The sequence below is a fragment of the Coloeus monedula genome (genome assembly GCF_965178545.1).
Source record: "Coloeus monedula genome assembly, chromosome: Z".
Classification (NCBI taxonomy): Eukaryota; Metazoa; Chordata; class Aves; order Passeriformes; family Corvidae; genus Coloeus; species Coloeus monedula.
Window position 1 is genome coordinate 3,503,055 of NC_138822.1, and position 20,936 is coordinate 3,523,990.

A 20,936-nucleotide genomic window follows, 5' to 3' on the forward strand; every position below is an offset into this window, starting at 1 on the left:
TGTTGTCCACGGAGCTGTGTGGGGCCACTCTTCTCCCGTGTGGCAAAAGAAACAAAGTGCGCAGTTGGGAACCCTTCCGTGGCAGAAGCCAGAGGCTGCCGTGTTTCTGCAGCTACTTTCTGTTGTGAAGTCTGTTTTTCAAACTGCACTTGAAAACTGCATTGGAGCCGAGAGTCGGGGCAAAGCTGCAGGTCCTTGAGTGCTGTCTCGTAGGGTTAAGAAGAGGAAGGAGATCTTGAAGTTCTGGCTGCTGTATTTGAAGTCAAATGTGCAACTTTGTGCCTGGGGAGCTGTGTGGGAGAAAAGGAGCCAGGGGTGCCGGTCCACAGTAGCTGAACGTGAGCCAGCGTGTGCCCAGGTGGCCAGGAAGGCCAAGGGCATGCTGGCCTGTGTGAGCAGTAGTGGGGCAGCAGGAGCAGGGCAGTGACCGTCCCCCTGTGCTGGTCACGGGTGAGGGCGCAGCTCGAGTGCTGGGACCAGTTGTGGGCCCCTGTGAAGGAGAAAGAGCTTGAGGGGCTGCAGGGTGTGCAGAGAAGGGCAAGGGAGCTGGGGAAGGGTGTGGAGCCCAAGTGCCATGAGGAGGTGCTGAGGCAGCTTTAGGCTGGAGAAAGGGAGGCTCCTGAGGGACCTTCAAGCAGACTTCCCTAAATGCCTACATGACAGTGCTCGCCACAAGTGCCCTTGCGTCCCCTGCCAAGCATCCCCTCCCTGCACGCAAGGGCTTTAGGCACTGCAGCAGGTGACACTTTTGTCTTTTGGTGTGTTGGTTTGTAGTTTGCTAGGAGGAGAAGCCCTGTTGATTTTCTCTTTCTCCAGCAAGCCAAGGTGCTTTTGCTCAACCTTTCCTGCCCTTTTCCAGGCCTGGGGGAGATTGCGATCCAGTTTTAGGTTTCCATGTGTGCAGCAGCAATAGCAAAGGCATGGCTGTGTAATAGCTGCTTTTGCTTTTGAGAGCTGTTGAAGAACTAAAAGCCCAGCTTTGCAGAGAGAACGTTGCTTGCTGAGAGTAGCCAGGGTGCAATATCTAATTCAGAGCAATATGCAGTAGTGTTGAATTAGGCCATTTTACTTTAGTTGGAGGCACTTGGAATCCCAGTGCTATCCAAGGTTATGATTCCTCCTTAGTAGAGCTGGTTGTAGAGCTGAATAGAGATAAGGTTAGAAATGACAGGTAACTGCCTGTCCCTCACGCTGCTGCCTCTCCACAGAGCACAGAAGCAACCGCAGGCTCTCCTCTGGCTCCCTCTGCTCCTGGAGGAGAGGCCAAATGGCTGCAAAATGTCCCGACTTCTCCAGCCGTGGTCAGACGCAAACCTGAACGTCCTGAGCCAGTAAGTGCCACTTCTGGTTGGGGCTGTCTTTAGAGGAAATGAGAGCTGCAAGTTTCTGAGCGGCCAGCACTTGCTGGTGGTGGCCGAGGATGCTGAGTGCCGGAGTCCTGCCAGGACCTAGCGATTCCCGCCAGCCACTGAGAGCTGCAACATGGCCTTTGAGCTGTCATGTTGAGGCCCCAGCTTGCTGGGATTCCAAGAGGGGCAAACGTGAATCATGAAGGCTCCCCTGTCCCCAGAGGAGGGAGCGCTCCAAGGACACCGCTCTCAGCCTTGCCACAGACGTAGGGGACACGGTGGCCTGGAGAGACGTGTCCCACTCCCCAGGCTGGCCAAGTAGCTGCTGGCACAAAAGCTGTTGATGTGAGCACCCAAGTTCTTTGGGGTGGTTTGTCCACAGGAGCTTCTTGGCTGGGCCTACCTGGGAGTAGTTCAGAGACACACTGGGGACGGGGAGCTGCTGCTTGATGTAGTCAGGGGCTTTGGTGCCTTTGTTGCCAGGTTGTTCTTTCGCCTCTTCAGGCAGAGCAGTCAGCAGCAGAGCTGACAGGGGCTCTGAGTGCGCCTGTGTTTTTGCTTTTGATAAGCTGCAAAGAGATGGTTGTGTTGTCCACGGAGCTGTGTGGGGCCACTCTTCTCCCGTGTGGCAAAAGAAACAAAGTGCGCAGTTGGGAACCCTTCCGTGGCAGAAGCCAGAGGCTGCCGTGTTTCTGCAGCTACTTTCTGTTGTGAAGTCTGTTTTTCAAACTGCACTTGAAAACTGCATTGGAGCCTAGAGTCGGGGCAAAGCTGCAGGTCCTTGAGTGCTGTCTCGTAGGGTTAAGAAGAGGAAGGAGATCTTGAAGTTCTGGCGGCTGTATTTGAAGTCAAATGTGCAACTTTGTGCCTGGGGAGCTGTGTGGGAGAAAAGGAGCCAGGGGTGCCGGTCCACAGTAGCTGAACATGAGCCAGCGTGTGCCCAGGTGGCCAGGAAGGCCAAGGGCATGCTGGCCTGTGTGAGCAGTAGTGGGGCAGCAGGAGCAGGGCAGTGACCGTCCCCCTGTGCTGGGCACGGGTGAGGGCGCAGCTCGAGTGCTGGGACCAGTTGTGGGCCCCTGTGAAGGAGAAAGAGCTTGAGGGGCTGCAGGGTGTGCAGAGAAGGGCAAGGGAGCTGGGGAAGGGTGTGGAGCCCAAGTGCCATGAGGAGGTGCTGAGGCAGCTTTAGGCTGGAGAAAGGGAGGCTCCTGAGGGACCTTCAAGCAGACTTCCCGAAATGCCTACATGACAGTGCTCGCCACAAGTGCCCTTGCGTCCCCTGCCAAGCATCCCCTCCCTGCACGCAAGAGCTTTAGGCACTGCAGCAGGTGACACTTTTGTCTTTTGGTGTGTTGGTTTGTAGTTTGCTAGGAAGAGAAGCCCTGTTGATTTTCTCTTTCTCCAGCAAGCCAAGGTGCTTTTGCTCAACCTTTCCTGCCCTTTTCCAGGCCTGGGGGAGATTGCGATCCAGTTTTAGGTTTCCATGTGTGCAGCAGCAATAGCAAAGGCATGGCTGTGTAATAGCTGCTTTTGCTTTTGAGAGCTGTTGAAGAACTAAAAGCCCAGCTTTGCAGAGAGAACGTTGCTTGCTGAGAGTAGCCAGGGTGCAATATCTAATTCAGAGCAATATGCAGTAGTGTTGAATTAGGCCATTTTACTTTAGTTGGAGGCACTTGGAATCCCAGTGCTATCCAAGGTTATGATTCCTCCTTAGTAGAGCTGGTTGTAGAGCTGAATAGAGATAAGGTTAGAAATGACAGGTAACTGCCTGTCCCTCACGCTGCTGCCTCTCCACAGAGCACAGAAGCAACCGCAGGCTCTCCTCTGGCTCCCTCTGCTCCTGGAGGAGAGGCCAAATGGCTGCAAAATGTCCCGACTTCTCCAGCCGTGGTCAGACGCAAACCTGAACGTCCTGAGCCAGTAAGTGCCACTTCTGGTTGGGGCTGTCTTTAGAGGAAATGAGAGCTGCAAGTTTCTGAGCGGCCAGCACTTGCTGGTGGTGGCCGAGGATGCTGAGTGCCGGAGTCCTGCCAGGACCTAGCGATTCCCGCCAGCCACTGAGAGCTGCAACATGGCCTTTGAGCTGTCATGTTGAGGCCCCAGCTTGCTGGGATTCCAAGAGGGGCAAACGTGAATCATGAAGGCTCCCCTGTCCCCAGAGGAGGGAGCGCTCCAAGGACACCGCTCTCAGCCTTGCCACACCCGTAGGGGACACGGTGGCCTGGAGAGACGTGTCCCACTCCCCAGGCTGGCCAAGTAGCTGCTGGCACAAAAGCTGTTGATGTGAGCACCCAAGTTCTTTGGGGTGGTTTGTCCACAGGAGCTTCTTGGCTGGGCCTACCTGGGAGTAGTTCAGAGACACACTGGGGACGGGGAGCTGCTGCTTGATGTAGTCAGGGGCTTTGGTGCCTTTGTTGCCAGGTTGTTCTTTCGCCTCTTCAGGCAGAGCAGTCAGCAGCAGAGCTGACAGGGGCTCTGAGTGCGCCTGTGTTTTTGCTTTTGATAAGCTGCAAAGAGATGGTTGTGTTGTCCACGGAGCTGTGTGGGGCCACTCTTCTCCCGTGTGGCAAAAGAAACAAAGTGCGCAGTTGGGAAGCCTTCTTCCGTGGCAGAAGCCAGAGGCTGCCGTGTTTCTGCAGCTACTTTCTGTTGTGAAGTCTGTTTTTCAAACTGCACTTGAAAACTGCATTGGAGCCTAGAGTCGGGGCAAAGCTGCAGGTCCTTGAGTGCTGTCTCGTAGGGTTAAGAAGAGGAAGGAGATCTTGAAGTTCTGGCTGCTGTATTTGAAGTCAAATGTGCAACTTTGTGCCTGGGGAGCTGTGTGGGAGAAAAGGAGCCAGGGGTGCCGGTCCACAGTAGCTGAACATGAGCCAGCGTGTGCCCAGGTGGCCAGGAAGGCCAAGGGCATGCTGGCCTGTGTGAGCAGTAGTGGGGCAGCAGGAGCAGGGCAGTGACCGTCCCCCTGTGCTGGGCACGGGTGAGGGCGCAGCTCGAGTGCTGGGACCAGTTGTGGGCCCCTGTGAAGGAGAAAGAGCTTGAGGGGCTGCAGGGTGTGCAGAGAAGGGCAAGGGAGCTGGGGAAGGGTGTGGAGCCCAAGTGCCATGAGGAGGTGCTGAGGCAGCTTTAGGCTGGAGAAAGGGAGGCTCCTGAGGGACCTTCAAGCAGACTTCCCTAAATGCCTACATGACAGTGCTCGCCACAAGTGCCCTTGCATCCCCTGCCAAGCATCCCCTCCCTGCACGCAAGGGCTTTAGGCACTGCAGCAGGTGACACTTTTGTCTTTTGGTGTGTTGGTTTGTAGTTTGCTAGGAGGAGAAGCCCTGTTGATTTTCTCTTTCTCCAGCAAGCCAAGGTGCTTTTGCTCAACCTTTCCTGCCCTTTTCCAGGCCTGGGGGAGATTGCGATCCAGTTTTAGGTTTCCATGTGTGCAGCAGCAATAGCAAAGGCATGGCTGTGTAATAGCTGCTTTTGCTTTTGAGAGCTGTTGAAGAACTAAAAGCCCAGCTTTGCAGAGAGAACGTTGCTTGCTGAGAGTAGCCAGGGTGCAATATCTAATTCAGAGCAATATGCAGTAGTGTTGAATTAGGCCATTTTACTTTAGTTGGAGGCACTTGGAATCCCAGTGCTATCCAAGGTTATGATTCCTCCTTAGTAGAGCTGGTTGTAGAGCTGAATAGAGATAAGGTTAGAAATGACAGGTAACTGCCTGTCCCTCACGCTGCTGCCTCTCCACAGAGCACAGAAGCAACCGCAGGCTCTCCTCTGGCTCCCTCTGCTCCTGGAGGAGAGGCCAAATGGCTGCAAAATGTCCCGACTTCTCCAGCCGTGGTCAGACGCAAACCTGAACGTCCTGAGCCAGTAAGTGCCACTTCTGGTTGGGGCTGTCTTTAGAGGAAATGAGAGCTGCAAGTTTCTGAGCGGCCAGCACTTGCTGGTGGTGGCCGAGGATGCTGAGTGCTGGAGTCCTGCCAGGACCTAGCGATTCCCGCCAGCCACTGAGAGCTGCAACATGGCCTTTGAGCTGTCATGTTGAGGCCCCAGCTTGCTGGGATTCCAAGAGGGGCAAACGTGAATCATGAAGGCTCCCCTGTCCCCAGAGGAGGGAGCGCTCCAAGGACACCGCTCTCAGCCATGCCACACACGTAGGGGACACGGTGGCCTGGAGAGACGTGTCCCACTCCCCAGGCTGGCCAAGTAGCTGCTGGCACAAAAGCTGTTGATGTGAGCACCCAAGTTCTTTGGGGTGGTTTGTCCACAGGAGCTTCTTGGCTGGGCCTACCTGGGAGTAGTTCAGAGACACACTGGGGACGGGGAGCTGCTGCTTGATGTAGTCAGGGGCTTTGGTGCCTTTGTTGCCAGGTTGTTCTTTCGCCTCTTCAGGCAGAGCAGTCAGCAGCAGAGCTGACAGGGGCTCTGAGTGCGCCTGTGTTTTTGCTTTTGATAAGCTGCAAAGAGATGGTTGTGTTGTCCACGGAGCTGTGTGGGGCCACTCTTCTCCCGTGTGGCAAAAGAAACAAAGTGCGCAGTTGGGAAGCCTTCTTCCGTGGCAGAAGCCAGAGGCTGCCGTGTTTCTGCAGCTACTTTCTGTTGTGAAGTCTGTTTTTCAAACTGCACTTGAAAACTGCATTGGAGCCTAGAGTCGGGGCAAAGCTGCAGGTCCTTGAGTGCTGTCTCGTAGGGTTAAGAAGAGGAAGGAGATCTTGAAGTTCTGGCTGCTGTATTTGAAGTCAAATGTGCAACTTTGTGCCTGGGGAGCTGTGTGGGAGAAAAGGAGCCAGGGGTGCCGGTCCACAGTAGCTGAACATGAGCCAGCGTGTGCCCAGGTGGCCAGGAAGGCCAAGGGCATGCTGGCCTGTGTGAGCAGTAGTGGGGCAGCAGGAGCAGGGCAGTGACCGTCCCCCTGTGCTGGGCACGGGTGAGGGCGCAGCTCGAGTGCTGGGACCAGTTGTGGGCCCCTGTGAAGGAGAAAGAGCTTGAGGGGCTGCAGGGTGTGCAGAGAAGGGCAAGGGAGCTGGGGAAGGGTGTGGAGCCCAAGTGCCATGAGGAGGTGCTGAGGCAGCTTTAGGCTGGAGAAAGGGAGGCTCCTGAGGGACCTTCAAGCAGACTTCCCGAAATGCCTACATGACAGTGCTCGCCACAAGTGCCCTTGCGTCCCCTGCCAAGCATCCCCTCCCTGCACGCAAGGGCTTTAGGCACTGCAGCAGGTGACACTTTTGTCTTTTGGTGTGTTGGTTTGTAGTTTGCTAGGAGGAGAAGCCCTGTTGATTTTCTCTTTCTCCAGCAAGCCAAGGTGCTTTTGCTCAACCTTTCCTGCCCTTTTCCAGGCCTGGGGGAGATTGCGATCCAGTTTTAGGTTTCCATGTGTGCAGCAGCAATAGCAAAGGCATGGCTGTGTAATAGCTGCTTTTGCTTTTGAGAGCTGTTGAAGAACTAAAAGCCCAGCTTTGCAGAGAGAACGTTGCTTGCTGAGAGTAGCCAGGGTGCAATATCTAATTCAGAGCAATATGCAGTAGTGTTGAATTAGGCCATTTTACTTTAGTTGGAGGCACTTGGAATCCCAGTGCTATCCAAGGTTATGATTCCTCCTTAGTAGAGCTGGTTGTAGAGCTGAATAGAGATAAGGTTAGAAATGACAGGTAACTGCCTGTCCCTCACGCTGCTGCCTCTCCACAGAGCACAGAAGCAACCGCAGGCTCTCCTCTGGCTCCCTCTGCTCCTGGAGGAGAGGCCAAATGGCTGCAAAATGTCCCGACTTCTCCAGCCGTGGTCAGACGCAAACCTGAACGTCCTGAGCCAGTAAGTGCCACTTCTGGTTGGGGCTGTCTTTAGAGGAAATGAGAGCTGCAAGTTTCTGAGCGGCCAGCACTTGCTGGTGGTGGCCGAGGATGCTGAGTGCTGGAGTCCTGCCAGGACCTAGCGATTCCCGCCAGCCACTGAGAGCTGCAACATGGCCTTTGAGCTGTCATGTTGAGGCCCCAGCTTGCTGGGATTCCAAGAGGGGCAAACGTGAATCATGAAGGCTCCCCTGTCCCCAGAGGAGGGAGCGCTCCAAGGACACCGCTCTCAGCCTTGCCACAGACGTAGGGGATATGGTGGCCTGGAGAGACGTGTCCCACTCCCCAGGCTGGCCAAGTAGCTGCTGGCACAAAAGCTGTTGATGTGAGCACCCAAGTTCTTTGGGGTGGTTTGTCCACAGGAGCTTCTTGGCTGGGCCTACCTGGGAGTAGTTCAGAGACACACTGGGGACGGGGAGCTGCTGCTTGATGTAGTCAGGGGCTTTGGTGCCTTTGTTGCCAGGTTGTTCTTTCGCCTCTTCAGGCAGAGCAGTCAGGAGCAGAGCTGACAGGGGCTCTGAGTGCGCCTGTGTTTTTGCTTTTGATAAGCTGCAAAGAGATGGTTGTGTTGTCCACGGAGCTGTGTGGGGCCACTCTTCTCCCGTGTGGCAAAAGAAACAAAGTGCGCAGTTGGGAACCCTTCCGTGGCAGAAGCCAGAGGCTGCCGTGTTTCTGCAGCTACTTTCTGTTGTGAAGTCTGTTTTTCAAACTGCACTTGAAAACTGCATTGGAGCCGAGAGTCGGGGCAAAGCTGCAGGTCCTTGAGTGCTGTCTCGTAGGGTTAAGAAGAGGAAGGAGATCTTGAAGTTCTGGCTGCTGTATTTGAAGTCAAATGTGCAACTTTGTGCCTGGGGAGCTGTGTGGGAGAAAAGGAGCCAGGGGTGCCGGTCCACAGTAGCTGAACGTGAGCCAGCGTGTGCCCAGGTGGCCAGGAAGGCCAAGGGCATGCTGGCCTGTGTGAGCAGTAGTGGGGCAGCAGGAGCAGGGCAGTGACCGTCCCCCTGTGCTGGTCACGGGTGAGGGCGCAGCTCGAGTGCTGGGACCAGTTGTGGGCCCCTGTGAAGGAGAAAGAGCTTGAGGGGCTGCAGGGTGTGCAGAGAAGGGCAAGGGAGCTGGGGAAGGGTGTGGAGCCCAAGTGCCATGAGGAGGTGCTGAGGCAGCTTTAGGCTGGAGAAAGGGAGGCTCCTGAGGGACCTTCAAGCAGACTTCCCTAAATGCCTACATGACAGTGCTCGCCACAAGTGCCCTTGCATCCCCTGCCAAGCATCCCCTCCCTGCACGCAAGGGCTTTAGGCACTGCAGCAGGTGACACTTTTGTCTTTTGGTGTGTTGGTTTGTAGTTTGCTAGGAGGAGAAGCCCTGTTGATTTTCTCTTTCTCCAGCAAGCCAAGGTGCTTTTGCTCAACCTTTCCTGCCCTTTTCCAGGCCTGGGGGAGATTGCGATCCAGTTTTAGGTTTCCATGTGTGCAGCAGCAATAGCAAAGGCATGGCTGTGTAATAGCTGCTTTTGCTTTTGAGAGCTGTTGAAGAACTAAAAGCCCAGCTTTGCAGAGAGAACGTTGCTTGCTGAGAGTAGCCAGGGTGCAATATCTAATTCAGAGCAATATGCAGTAGTGTTGAATTAGGCCATTTTACTTTAGTTGGAGGCACTTGGAATCCCAGTGCTATCCAAGGTTATGATTCCTCCTTAGTAGAGCTGGTTGTAGAGCTGAATAGAGATAAGGTTAGAAATGACAGGTAACTGCCTGTCCCTCACGCTGCTGCCTCTCCACAGAGCACAGAAGCAACCGCAGGCTCTCCTCTGGCTCCCTCTGCTCCTGGAGGAGAGGCCAAATGGCTGCAAAATGTCCCGACTTCTCCAGCCGTGGTCAGACGCAAACCTGAACGTCCTGAGCCAGTAAGTGCCACTTCTGGTTGGGGCTGTCTTTAGAGGAAATGAGAGCTGCAAGTTTCTGAGCGGCCAGCACTTGCTGGTGGTGGCCGAGGATGCTGAGTGCCGGAGTCCTGCCAGGACCTAGCGATTCCCGCCAGCCACTGAGAGCTGCAACATGGCCTTTGAGCTGTCATGTTGAGGCCCCAGCTTGCTGGGATTCCAAGAGGGGCAAACGTGAATCATGAAGGCTCCCCTGTCTCCAGAGGAGGGAGCGCTCCAAGGACACCGCTCTCAGCCTTGCCACAGACGTAGGGGACACGGTGGCCTGGAGAGACGTGTCCCACTCCCCAGGCTGGCCAAGTAGCTGCTGGCACAAAAGCTGTTGATGTGAGCACCCAAGTTCTTTGGGGTGGTTTGTCCACAGGAGCTTCTTGGCTGGGCCTACCTGGGAGTAGTTCAGAGACACACTGGGGACGGGGAGCTGCTGCTTGATGTAGTCAGGGGCTTTGGTGCCTTTGTTGCCAGGTTGTTCTTTCGCCTCTTCAGGCAGAGCAGTCAGCAGCAGAGCTGACAGGGGCTCTGAGTGCGCCTGTGTTTTTGCTTTTGATAAGCTGCAAAGAGATGGTTGTGTTGTCCACGGAGCTGTGTGGGGCCACTCTTCTCCCGTGTGGCAAAAGAAACAAAGTGCGCAGTTGGGAACCCTTCCGTGGCAGAAGCCAGAGGCTGCCGTGTTTCTGCAGCTACTTTCTGTTGTGAAGTCTGTTTTTCAAACTGCACTTGAAAACTGCATTGGAGCCGAGAGTCGGGGCAAAGCTGCAGGTCCTTGAGTGCTGTCTCGTAGGGTTAAGAAGAGGAAGGAGATCTTGAAGTTCTGGCTGCTGTATTTGAAGTCAAATGTGCAACTTTGTGCCTGGGGAGCTGTGTGGGAGAAAAGGAGCCAGGGGTGCCGGTCCACAGTAGCTGAACGTGAGCCAGCGTGTGCCCAGGTGGCCAGGAAGGCCAAGGGCATGCTGGCCTGTGTGAGCAGTAGTGGGGCAGCAGGAGCAGGGCAGTGACCGTCCCCCTGTGCTGGTCACGGGTGAGGGCGCAGCTCGAGTGCTGGGACCAGTTGTGGGCCCCTGTGAAGGAGAAAGAGCTTGAGGGGCTGCAGGGTGTGCAGAGAAGGGCAAGGGAGCTGGGGAAGGGTGTGGAGCCCAAGTGCCATGAGGAGGTGCTGAGGCAGCTTTAGGCTGGAGAAAGGGAGGCTCCTGAGGGACCTTCAAGCAGACTTCCCGAAATGCCTACATGACAGTGCTCGCCACAAGTGCCCTTGCATCCCCTGCCAAGCATCCCCTCCCTGCACGCAAGGGCTTTAGGCACTGCAGCAGGTGACACTTTTGTCTTTTGGTGTGTTGGTTTGTAGTTTGCTAGGAGGAGAAGCCCTGTTGATTTTCTCTTTCTCCAGCAAGCCAAGGTGCTTTTGCTCAACCTTTCCTGCCCTTTTCCAGGCCTGGGGGAGATTGCGATCCAGTTTTAGGTTTCCATGTGTGCAGCAGCAATAGCAAAGGCATGGCTGTGTAATAGCTGCTTTTGCTTTTGAGAGCTGTTGAAGAACTAAAAGCCCAGCTTTGCAGAGAGAACGTTGCTTGCTGAGAGTAGCCAGGGTGCAATATCTAATTCAGAGCAATATGCAGTAGTGTTGAATTAGGCCATTTTACTTTAGTTGGAGGCACTTGGAATCCCAGTGCTATCCAAGGTTATGATTCCTCCTTAGTAGAGCTGGTTGTAGAGCTGAATAGAGATAAGGTTAGAAATGACAGGTAACTGCCTGTCCCTCACGCTGCTGCCTCTCCACAGAGCACAGAAGCAACCGCAGGCTCTCCTCTGGCTCCCTCTGCTCCTGGAGGAGAGGCCAAATGGCTGCAAAATGTCCCGACTTCTCCAGCCGTGGTCAGACGCAAACCTGAACGTCCTGAGCCAGTAAGTGCCACTTCTGGTTGGGGCTGTCTTTAGAGGAAATGAGAGCTGCAAGTTTCTGAGCGGCCAGCACTTGCTGGTGGTGGCCGAGGATGCTGAGTGCCGGAGTCCTGCCAGGACCTAGCGATTCCCGCCAGCCACTGAGAGCTGCAACATGGCCTTTGAGCTGTCATGTTGAGGCCCCAGCTTGCTGGGATTCCAAGAGGGGCAAACGTGAATCATGAAGGCTCCCCTGTCCCCAGAGGAGGGAGCGCTCCAAGGACACCGCTCTCAGCCTTGCCACAGACGTAGGGGACACGGTGGCCTGGAGAGACGTGTCCCACTCCCCAGGCTGGCCAAGTAGCTGCTGGCACAAAAGCTGTTGATGTGAGCACCCAAGTTCTTTGGGGTGGTTTGTCCACAGGAGCTTCTTGGCTGGGCCTACCTGGGAGTAGTTCAGAGACACACTGGGGACGGGGAGCTGCTGCTTGATGTAGTCAGGGGCTTTGGTGCCTTTGTTGCCAGGTTGTTCTTTCGCCTCTTCAGGCAGAGCAGTCAGCAGCAGAGCTGACAGGGGCTCTGAGTGCGCCTGTGTTTTTGCTTTTGATAAGCTGCAAAGAGATGGTTGTGTTGTCCACGGAGCTGTGTGGGGCCACTCTTCTCCCGTGTGGCAAAAGAAACAAAGTGCGCAGTTGGGAAGCCTTCTTCCGTGGCAGAAGCCAGAGGCTGCCGTGTTTCTGCAGCTACTTTCTGTTGTGAAGTCTGTTTTTCAAACTGCACTTGAAAACTGCATTGGAGCCTAGAGTCGGGGCAAAGCTGCAGGTCCTTGAGTGCTGTCTCGTAGGGTTAAGAAGAGGAAGGAGATCTTGAAGTTCTGGCGGCTGTATTTGAAGTCAAATGTGCAACTTTGTGCCTGGGGAGCTGTGTGGGAGAAAAGGAGCCAGGGGTGCCGGTCCACAGTAGCTGAACATGAGCCAGCGTGTGCCCAGGTGGCCAGGAAGGCCAAGGGCATGCTGGCCTGTGTGAGCAGTAGTGGGGCAGCAGGAGCAGGGCAGTGACCGTCCCCCTGTGCTGGGCACGGGTGAGGGCGCAGCTCGAGTGCTGGGTCCAGTTGTGGGCCCCTGTGAAGGAGAAAGAGCTTGAGGGGCTGCAGGGTGTGCAGAGAAGGGCAAGGGAGCTGGGGAAGGGTGTGGAGCCCAAGTGCCATGAGGAGGTGCTGAGGCAGCTTTAGGCTGGAGAAAGGGAGGCTCCTGAGGGACCTTCAAGCAGACTTCCCTAAATGCCTACATGACAGTGCTCGCCACAAGTGCCCTTGCGTCCCCTGCCAAGCATCCCCTCCCTGCACGCAAGAGCTTTAGGCACTGCAGCAGGTGACACTTTTGTCTTTTGGTGTGTTGGTTTGTAGTTTGCTAGGAAGAGAAGCCCTGTTGATTTTCTCTTTCTCCAGCAAGCCAAGGTGCTTTTGCTCAACCTTTCCTGCCCTTTTCCAGGCCTGGGGGAGATTGCGATCCAGTTTTAGGTTTCCATGTGTGCAGCAGCAATAGCAAAGGCATGGCTGTGTAATAGCTGCTTTTGCTTTTGAGAGCTGTTGAAGAACTAAAAGCCCAGCTTTGCAGAGAGAACGTTGCTTGCTGAGAGTAGCCAGGGTGCAATATCTAATTCAGAGCAATATGCAGTAGTGTTGAATTAGGCCATTTTACTTTAGTTGGAGGCACTTGGAATCCCAGTGCTATCCAAGGTTATGATTCCTCCTTAGTAGAGCTGGTTGTAGAGCTGAATAGAGATAAGGTTAGAAATGACAGGTAACTGCCTGTCCCTCACGCTGCTGCCTCTCCACAGAGCACAGAAGCAACCGCAGGCTCTCCTCTGGCTCCCTCTGCTCCTGGAGGAGAGGCCAAATGGCTGCAAAATGTCCCGACTTCTCCAGCCGTGGTCAGACGCAAACCTGAACGTCCTGAGCCAGTAAGTGCCACTTCTGGTTGGGGCTGTCTTTAGAGGAAATGAGAGCTGCAAGTTTCTGAGCGGCCAGCACTTGCTGGTGGTGGCCGAGGATGCTGAGTGCCGGAGTCCTGCCAGGACCTAGCGATTCCCGCCAGCCACTGAGAGCTGCAACATGGCCTTTGAGCTGTCATGTTGAGGCCCCAGCTTGCTGGGATTCCAAGAGGGGCAAACGTGAATCATGAAGGCTCCCCTGTCCCCAGAGGAGGGAGCGCTCCAAGGACACCGCTCTCAGCCTTGCCACAGACGTAGGGGATATGGTGGCCTGGAGAGACGTGTCCCACTCCCCAGGCTGGCCAAGTAGCTGCTGGCACAAAAGCTGTTGATGTGAGCACCCAAGTTCTTTGGGGTGGTTTGTCCACAGGAGCTTCTTGGCTGGGCCTACCTGGGAGTAGTTCAGAGACACACTGGGGACGGGGAGCTGCTGCTTGATGTAGTCAGGGGCTTTGGTGCCTTTGTTGCCAGGTTGTTCTTTCGCCTCTTCAGGCAGAGCAGTCAGCAGCAGAGCTGACAGGGGCTCTGAGTGCGCCTGTGTTTTTGCTTTTGATAAGCTGCAAAGAGATGGTTGTGTTGTCCACGGAGCTGTGTGGGGCCACTCTTCTCCCGTGTGGCAAAAGAAACAAAGTGCGCAGTTGGGAACCCTTCCGTGGCAGAAGCCAGAGGCTGCCGTGTTTCTGCAGCTACTTTCTGTTGTGAAGTCTGTTTTTCAAACTGCACTTGAAAACTGCATTGGAGCCGAGAGTCGGGGCAAAGCTGCAGGTCCTTGAGTGCTGTCTCGTAGGGTTAAGAAGAGGAAGGAGATCTTGAAGTTCTGGCTGCTGTATTTGAAGTCAAATGTGCAACTTTGTGCCTGGGGAGCTGTGTGGGAGAAAAGGAGCCAGGGGTGCCGGTCCACAGTAGCTGAACGTGAGCCAGCGTGTGCCCAGGTGGCCAGGAAGGCCAAGGGCATGCTGGCCTGTGTGAGCAGTAGTGGGGCAGCAGGAGCAGGGCAGTGACCGTCCCCCTGTGCTGGTCACGGGTGAGGGCGCAGCTCGAGTGCTGGGACCAGTTGTGGGCCCCTGTGAAGGAGAAAGAGCTTGAGGGGCTGCAGGGTGTGCAGAGAAGGGCAAGGGAGCTGGGGAAGGGTGTGGAGCCCAAGTGCCATGAGGAGGTGCTGAGGCAGCTTTAGGCTGGAGAAAGGGAGGCTCCTGAGGGACCTTCAAGCAGACTTCCCTAAATGCCTACATGACAGTGCTCGCCACAAGTGCCCTTGCATCCCCTGCCAAGCATCCCCTCCCTGCACGCAAGGGCTTTAGGCACTGCAGCAGGTGACACTTTTGTCTTTTGGTGTGTTGGTTTGTAGTTTGCTAGGAGGAGAAGCCCTGTTGATTTTCTCTTTCTCCAGCAAGCCAAGGTGCTTTTGCTCAACCTTTCCTGCCCTTTTCCAGGCCTGGGGGAGATTGCGATCCAGTTTTAGGTTTCCATGTGTGCAGCAGCAATAGCAAAGGCATGGCTGTGTAATAGCTGCTTTTGCATTTGAGAGCTGTTGAAGAACTAAAAGCCCAGCTTTGCAGAGAGAACGTTGCTTGCTGAGAGTAGCCAGGGTGCAATATCTAATTCAGAGCAATATGCAGTAGTGTTGAATTAGGCCATTTTACTTTAGTTGGAGGCACTTGGAATCCCAGTGCTATCCAAGGTTATGATTCCTCCTTAGTAGAGCTGGTTGTAGAGCTGAATAGAGATAAGGTTAGAAATGACAGGTAACTGCCTGTCCCTCACGCTGCTGCCTCTCCACAGAGCACAGAAGCAACCGCAGGCTCTCCTCTGGCTCCCTCTGCTCCTGGAGGAGAGGCCAAATGGCTGCAAAATGTCCCGACTTCTCCAGCCGTGGTCAGACGCAAACCTGAACGTCCTGAGCCAGTAAGTGCCACTTCTGGTTGGGGCTGTCTTTAGAGGAAATGAGAGCTGCAAGTTTCTGAGCGGCCAGCACTTGCTGGTGGTGGCCGAGGATGCTGAGTGCCGGAGTCCTGCCAGGACCTAGCGATTCCCGCCAGCCACTGAGAGCTGCAACATGGCCTTTGAGCTGTCATGTTGAGGCCCCAGCTTGCTGGGATTCCAAGAGGGGCAAACGTGAATCATGAAGGCTCCCCTGTCCCCAGAGGAGGGAGCGCTCCAAGGACACCGCTCTCAGCCTTGCCACAGACGTAGGGGACACGGTGGCCTGGAGAGACGTGTCCCACTCCCCAGGCTGGCCAAGTAGCTGCTGGCACAAAAGCTGTTGATGTGAGCACCCAAGTTCTTTGGGGTGGTTTGTCCACAGGAGCTTCTTGGCTGGGCCTACCTGGGAGTAGTTCAGAGACACACTGGGGACGGGGAGCTGCTGCTTGATGTAGTCAGGGGCTTTGGTGCCTTTGTTGCCAGGTTGTTCTTTCGCCTCTTCAGGCAGAGCAGTCAGCAGCAGAGCTGACAGGGGCTCTGAGTGCGCCTGTGTTTTTGCTTTTGATAAGCTGCAAAGAGATGGTTGTGTTGTCCACGGAGCTGTGTGGGGCCACTCTTCTCCCGTGTGGCAAAAGAAACAAAGTGCGCAGTTGGGAACCCTTCCGTGGCAGAAGCCAGAGGCTGCCGTGTTTCTGCAGCTACTTTCTGTTGTGAAGTCTGTTTTTCAAACTGCACTTGAAAACTGCATTGGAGCCGAGAGTCGGGGCAAAGCTGCAGGTCCTTGAGTGCTGTCTCGTAGGGTTAAGAAGAGGAAGGAGATCTTGAAGTTCTGGCTGCTGTATTTGAAGTCAAATGTGCAACTTTGTGCCTGGGGAGCTGTGTGGGAGAAAAGGAGCCAGGGGTGCCGGTCCACAGTAGCTGAACGTGAGCCAGCGTGTGCCCAGGTGGCCAGGAAGGCCAAGGGCATGCTGGCCTGTGTGAGCAGTAGTGGGGCAGCAGGAGCAGGGCAGTGACCGTCCCCCTGTGCTGGTCACGGGTGAGGGCGCAGCTCGAGTGCTGGGACCAGTTGTGGGCCCCTGTGAAGGAGAAAGAGCTTGAGGGGCTGCAGGGTGTGCAGAGAAGGGCAAGGGAGCTGGGGAAGGGTGTGGAGCCCAAGTGCCATGAGGAGGTGCTGAGGCAGCTTTAGGCTGGAGAAAGGGAGGCTCCTGAGGGACCTTCAAGCAGACTTCCCTAAATGCCTACATGACAGTGCTCGCCACAAGTGCCCTTGCATCCCCTGCCAAGCATCCCCTCCCTGCACGCAAGGGCTTTAGGCACTGCAGCAGGTGACACTTTTGTCTTTTGGTGTGTTGGTTTGTAGTTTGCTAGGAGGAGAAGCCCTGTTGATTTTCTCTTTCTCCAGCAAGCCAAGGTGCTTTTGCTCAACCTTTCCTGCCCTTTTCCAGGCCTGGGGGAGATTGCGATCCAGTTTTAGGTTTCCATGTGTGCAGCAGCAATAGCAAAGGCATGGCTGTGTAATAGCTGCTTTTGCATTTGAGAGCTGTTGAAGAACTAAAAGCCCAGCTTTGCAGAGAGAACGTTGCTTGCTGAGAGTAGCCAGGGTGCAATATCTAATTCAGAGCAATATGCAGTAGTGTTGAATTAGGCCATTTTACTTTAGTTGGAGGCACTTGGAATCCCAGTGCTATCCAAGGTTATGATTCCTCCTTAGTAGAGCTGGTTGTAGAGCTGAATAGAGATAAGGTTAGAAATGACAGGTAACTGCCTGTCCCTCACGCTGCTGCCTCTCCACAGAGCACAGAAGCAACCGCAGGCTCTCCTCTGGCTCCCTCTGCTCCTGGAGGAGAGGCCAAATGGCTGCAAAATGTCCCGACTTCTCCAGCCGTGGTCAGACGCAAACCTGAACGTCCTGAGCCAGTAAGTGCCACTTCTGGTTGGGGCTGTCTTTAGAGGAAATGAGAGCTGCAAGTTTCTGAGCGGCCAGCACTTGCTGGTGGTGGCCGAGGATGCTGAGTGCCGGAGTCCTGCCAGGACCTAGCGATTCCCGCCAGCCACTGAGAGCTGCAACATGGCCTTTGAGCTGTCATGTTGAGGCCCCAGCTTGCTGGGATTCCAAGAGGGGCAAACGTGAATCATGAAGGCTCCCCTGTCCCCAGAGGAGGGAGCGCTCCAAGGACACCGCTCTCAGCCTTGCCACAGACGTAGGGGACACGGTGGCCTGGAGAGACGTGTCCCACTCCCCAGGCTGGCCAAGTAGCTGCTGGCACAAAAGCTGTTGATGTGAGCACCCAAGTTCTTTGGGGTGGTTTGTCCACAGGAGCTTCTTGGCTGGGCCTACCTGGGAGTAGTTCAGAGACACACTGGGGACGGGGAGCTGCTGCTTGATGTAGTCAGGGGCTTTGGTGCCTTTGTTGCCAGGTTGTTCTTTCGCCTCTTCAGGCAGAGCAGTCAGCAGCAGAGCTGACAGGGGCTCTGAGTGCGCCTGTGTTTTTGCTTTTGATAAGCTGCAAAGAGATGGTTGTGTTGTCCACGGAGCTGTGTGGGGCCACTCTTCTCCCGTGTGGCAAAAGAAACAAAGTGCGCAGTTGGGAACCCTTCCGTGGCAGAAGCCAGAGGCTGCCGTGTTTCTGCAGCTACTTTCTGTTGTGAAGTCTGTTTTTCAAACTGCACTTGAAAACTGCATTGGAGCCGAGAGTCGGGGCAAAGCTGCAGGTCCTTGAGTGCTGTCTCGTAGGGTTAAGAAGAGGAAGGAGATCTTGAAGTTCTGGCTGCTGTATTTGAAGTCAAATGTGCAACTTTGTGCCTGGGGAGCTGTGTGGGAGAAAAGGAGCCAGGGGTGCCGGTCCACAGTAGCTGAACGTGAGCCAGCGTGTGCCCAGGTGGCCAGGAAGGCCAAGGGCATGCTGGCCTGTGTGAGCAGTAGTGGGGCAGCAGGAGCAGGGCAGTGACCGTCCCCCTGTGCTGGTCACGGGTGAGGGCGCAGCTCGAGTGCTGGGTCCAGTTGTGGGCCCCTGTGAAGGAGAAAGAGCTTGAGGGGCTGCAGGGTGTGCAGAGAAGGGCAAGGGAGCTGGGGAAGGGTGTGGAGCCCAAGTGCCATGAGGAGGTGCTGAGGCAGCTTTAGGCTGGAGAAAGGGAGGCTCCTGAGGGACCTTCAAGCAGACTTCCCGAAATGCCTACATGACAGTGCTCGCCACAAGTGCCCTTGCATCCCCTGCCAAGCATCCCCTCCCTGCACGCAAGGGCTTTAGGCACTGCAGCAGGTGACACTTTTGTCTTTTGGTGTGTTGGTTTGTAGTTTGCTAGGAGGAGAAGCCCTGTTGATTTTCTCTTTCTCCAGCAAGCCAAGGTGCTTTTGCTCAACCTTTCCTGCCCTTTTCCAGGCCTGGGGGAGATTGCGATCCAGTTTTAGGTTTCCATGTGTGCAGCAGCAATAGCAAAGGCATGGCTGTGTAATAATAGCTGCTTTTGCTTTTGAGAGCTGTTGAAGAACTAAAAGCCCAGCTTTGCAGAGAGAACGTTGCTTGCTGAGAGTAGCCAGGGTGCAATATCTAATTCAGAGCAATATGCAGTAGTGTTGAATTAGGCCATTTTACTTTAGTTGGAGGCACTTGGAATCCCAGTGCTATCCAAGGTTATGATTCCTCCTTAGTAGAGCTGGTTGTAGAGCTGAATAGAGATAAGGTTAGAAATGACAGGTAACTGCCTGTCCCTCACGCTGCTGCCTCTCCACAGAGCACAGAAGCAACCGCAGGCTCTCCTCTGGCTCCCTCTGCTCCTGGAGGAGAGGCCAAATGGCTGCAAAATGTCCCGACTTCTCCAGCCGTGGTCAGACGCAAACCTGAACGTCCTGAGCCAGTAAGTGCCACTTCTGGTTGGGGCTGTCTTTAGAGGAAATGAGAGCTGCAAGTTTCTGAGCGGCCAGCACTTGCTGGTGGTGGCCGAGGATGCTGAGTGCCGGAGTCCTGCCAGGACCTAGCGATTCCCGCCAGCCACTGAGAGCTGCAACATGGCCTTTGAGCTGTCATGTTGAGGCCCCAGCTTGCTGGGATTCCAAGAGGGGCAAACGTGAATCATGAAGGCTCCCCTGTCCCCAGAGGAGGGAGCGCTCCAAGGACACCGCTCTCAGCCTTGCCACAGACGTAGGGGACACGGTGGCCTGGAGAGACGTGTCCCACTCCCCAGGCTGGCCAAGTAGCTGCTGGCACAAAAGCTGTTGATGTGAGCACCCAAGTTCTTTGGGGTGGTTTGTCCACAGGAGCTTCTTGGCTGGGCCTACCTGGGAGTAGTTCAGAGACACACTGGGGACGGGGAGCTGCTGCTTGATGTAGTCAGGGGCTTTGGTGCCTTTGTTGCCAGGTTGTTCTTTCGCCTCTTCAGGCAGAGCAGTCAGCAGCAGAGCTGACAGGGGCTCTGAGTGCGCCTGTGTTTTTGCTTTTGATAAGCTGCAAAGAGATGGTTGTGTTGTCCACGGAGCTGTGTGGGGCCACTCTTCTCCCGTGTGGCAAAAGAAACAAAGTGCGCAGTTGGGAAGCCTTCTTCCGTGGCAGAAGCCAGAGGCTGCCGTGTTTCTGCAGCTACTTTCTGTTGTGAAGTCTGTTTTTCAAACTGCACTTGAAAACTGCATTGGAGCCGAGAGTCGGGGCAAAGCTGCAGGTCCTTGAGTGCTGTCTCGTAGGGTTAAGAAGAGGAAGGAGATCTTGAAGTTCTGGCTGCTGTATTTGAAGTCAAATGTGCAACTTTGTGCCTGGGGAGCTGTGTGGGAGAAAAGGAGCCAGGGGTGCCGGTCCACAGTAGCTGAACATGAGCCAGCGTGTGCCCAGGTGGCCAGGAAGGCCAAGGGCATGCTGGCCTGTGTGAGCAGTAGTGGGGCAGCAGGAGCAGGGCAGTGACCGTCCCCCTGTGCTGGGCACGGGTGAGGGCGCAGCTCGAGTGCTGGGACCAGTTGTGGGCCCCTGTGAAGGAGAAAGAGCTTGAGGGGCTGCAGGGTGTGCAGAGAAGGGCAAGGGAGCTGGGGAAGGGTGTGGAGCCCAAGTGCCATGAGGAGGTGCTGAGGCAGCTTTAGGCTGGAGAAAGGGAGGCTCCTGAGGGACCTTCAAGCAGACTTCCCGAAATGCCTACATGACAGTGCTCGCCACAAGTGCCCTTGCGTCCCCTGCCAAGCATCCCCTCCCTGCACGCAAGGGCTTTAGGCACTGCAGCAGGTGACACTTTTGTCTTTTGGTGTGTTGGTTTGTAGTTTGCTAGGAGGAGAAGCCCTGTTGATTTTCTCTTTCTCCAGCAAGCCAAGGTGCTTTTGCTCAACCTTTCCTGCCCTTTTCCAGGCCTGGGGGAGATTGCGATCCAGTTTTAGGTTTCCATGTGTGCAGCAGCAATAGCAAAGGCATGGCTGTGTAATAGCTGCTTTTGCTTTTGAGAGCTGTTGAAGAACTAAAAGCCCAGCTTTGCAGAGAGAACGTTGCTTGCTGAGAGTAGCCAGGGTGCAATATCTAATTCAGAGCAATATGCAGTAGTGTTGAATTAGGCCATTTTACTTTAGTTGGAGGCACTTGGAATCCCAGTGCTATCCAAGGTTATGATTCCTCCTTAGTAGAGCTGGTTGTAGAGCTGAATAGAGATAAGGTTAGAAATGACAGGTAACTGCCTGTCCCTCACGCTGCTGCCTCTCCACAGAGCACAGAAGCAACCGCAGGCTCTCCTCTGGCTCCCTCTGCTCCTGGAGGAGAGGCCAAATGGCTGCAAAATGTCCCGACTTCTCCAGCCGTGGTCAGACGCAAACCTGAACGTCCTGAGCCAGTAAGTGCCACTTCTGGTTGGGGCTGTCTTTAGAGGAAATGAGAGCTGCAAGTTTCTGAGCGGCCAGCACTTGCTGGTGGTGGCCGAGGATGCTGAGTGCTGGAGTCCTGCCAGGACCTAGCGATTCCCGCCAGCCACTGAGAGCTGCAACATGGCCTTTGAGCTGTCATGTTGAGGCCCCAGCTTGCTGGGATTCCAAGAGGGGCAAACGTGAATCATGAAGGCTCCCCTGTCCCCAGA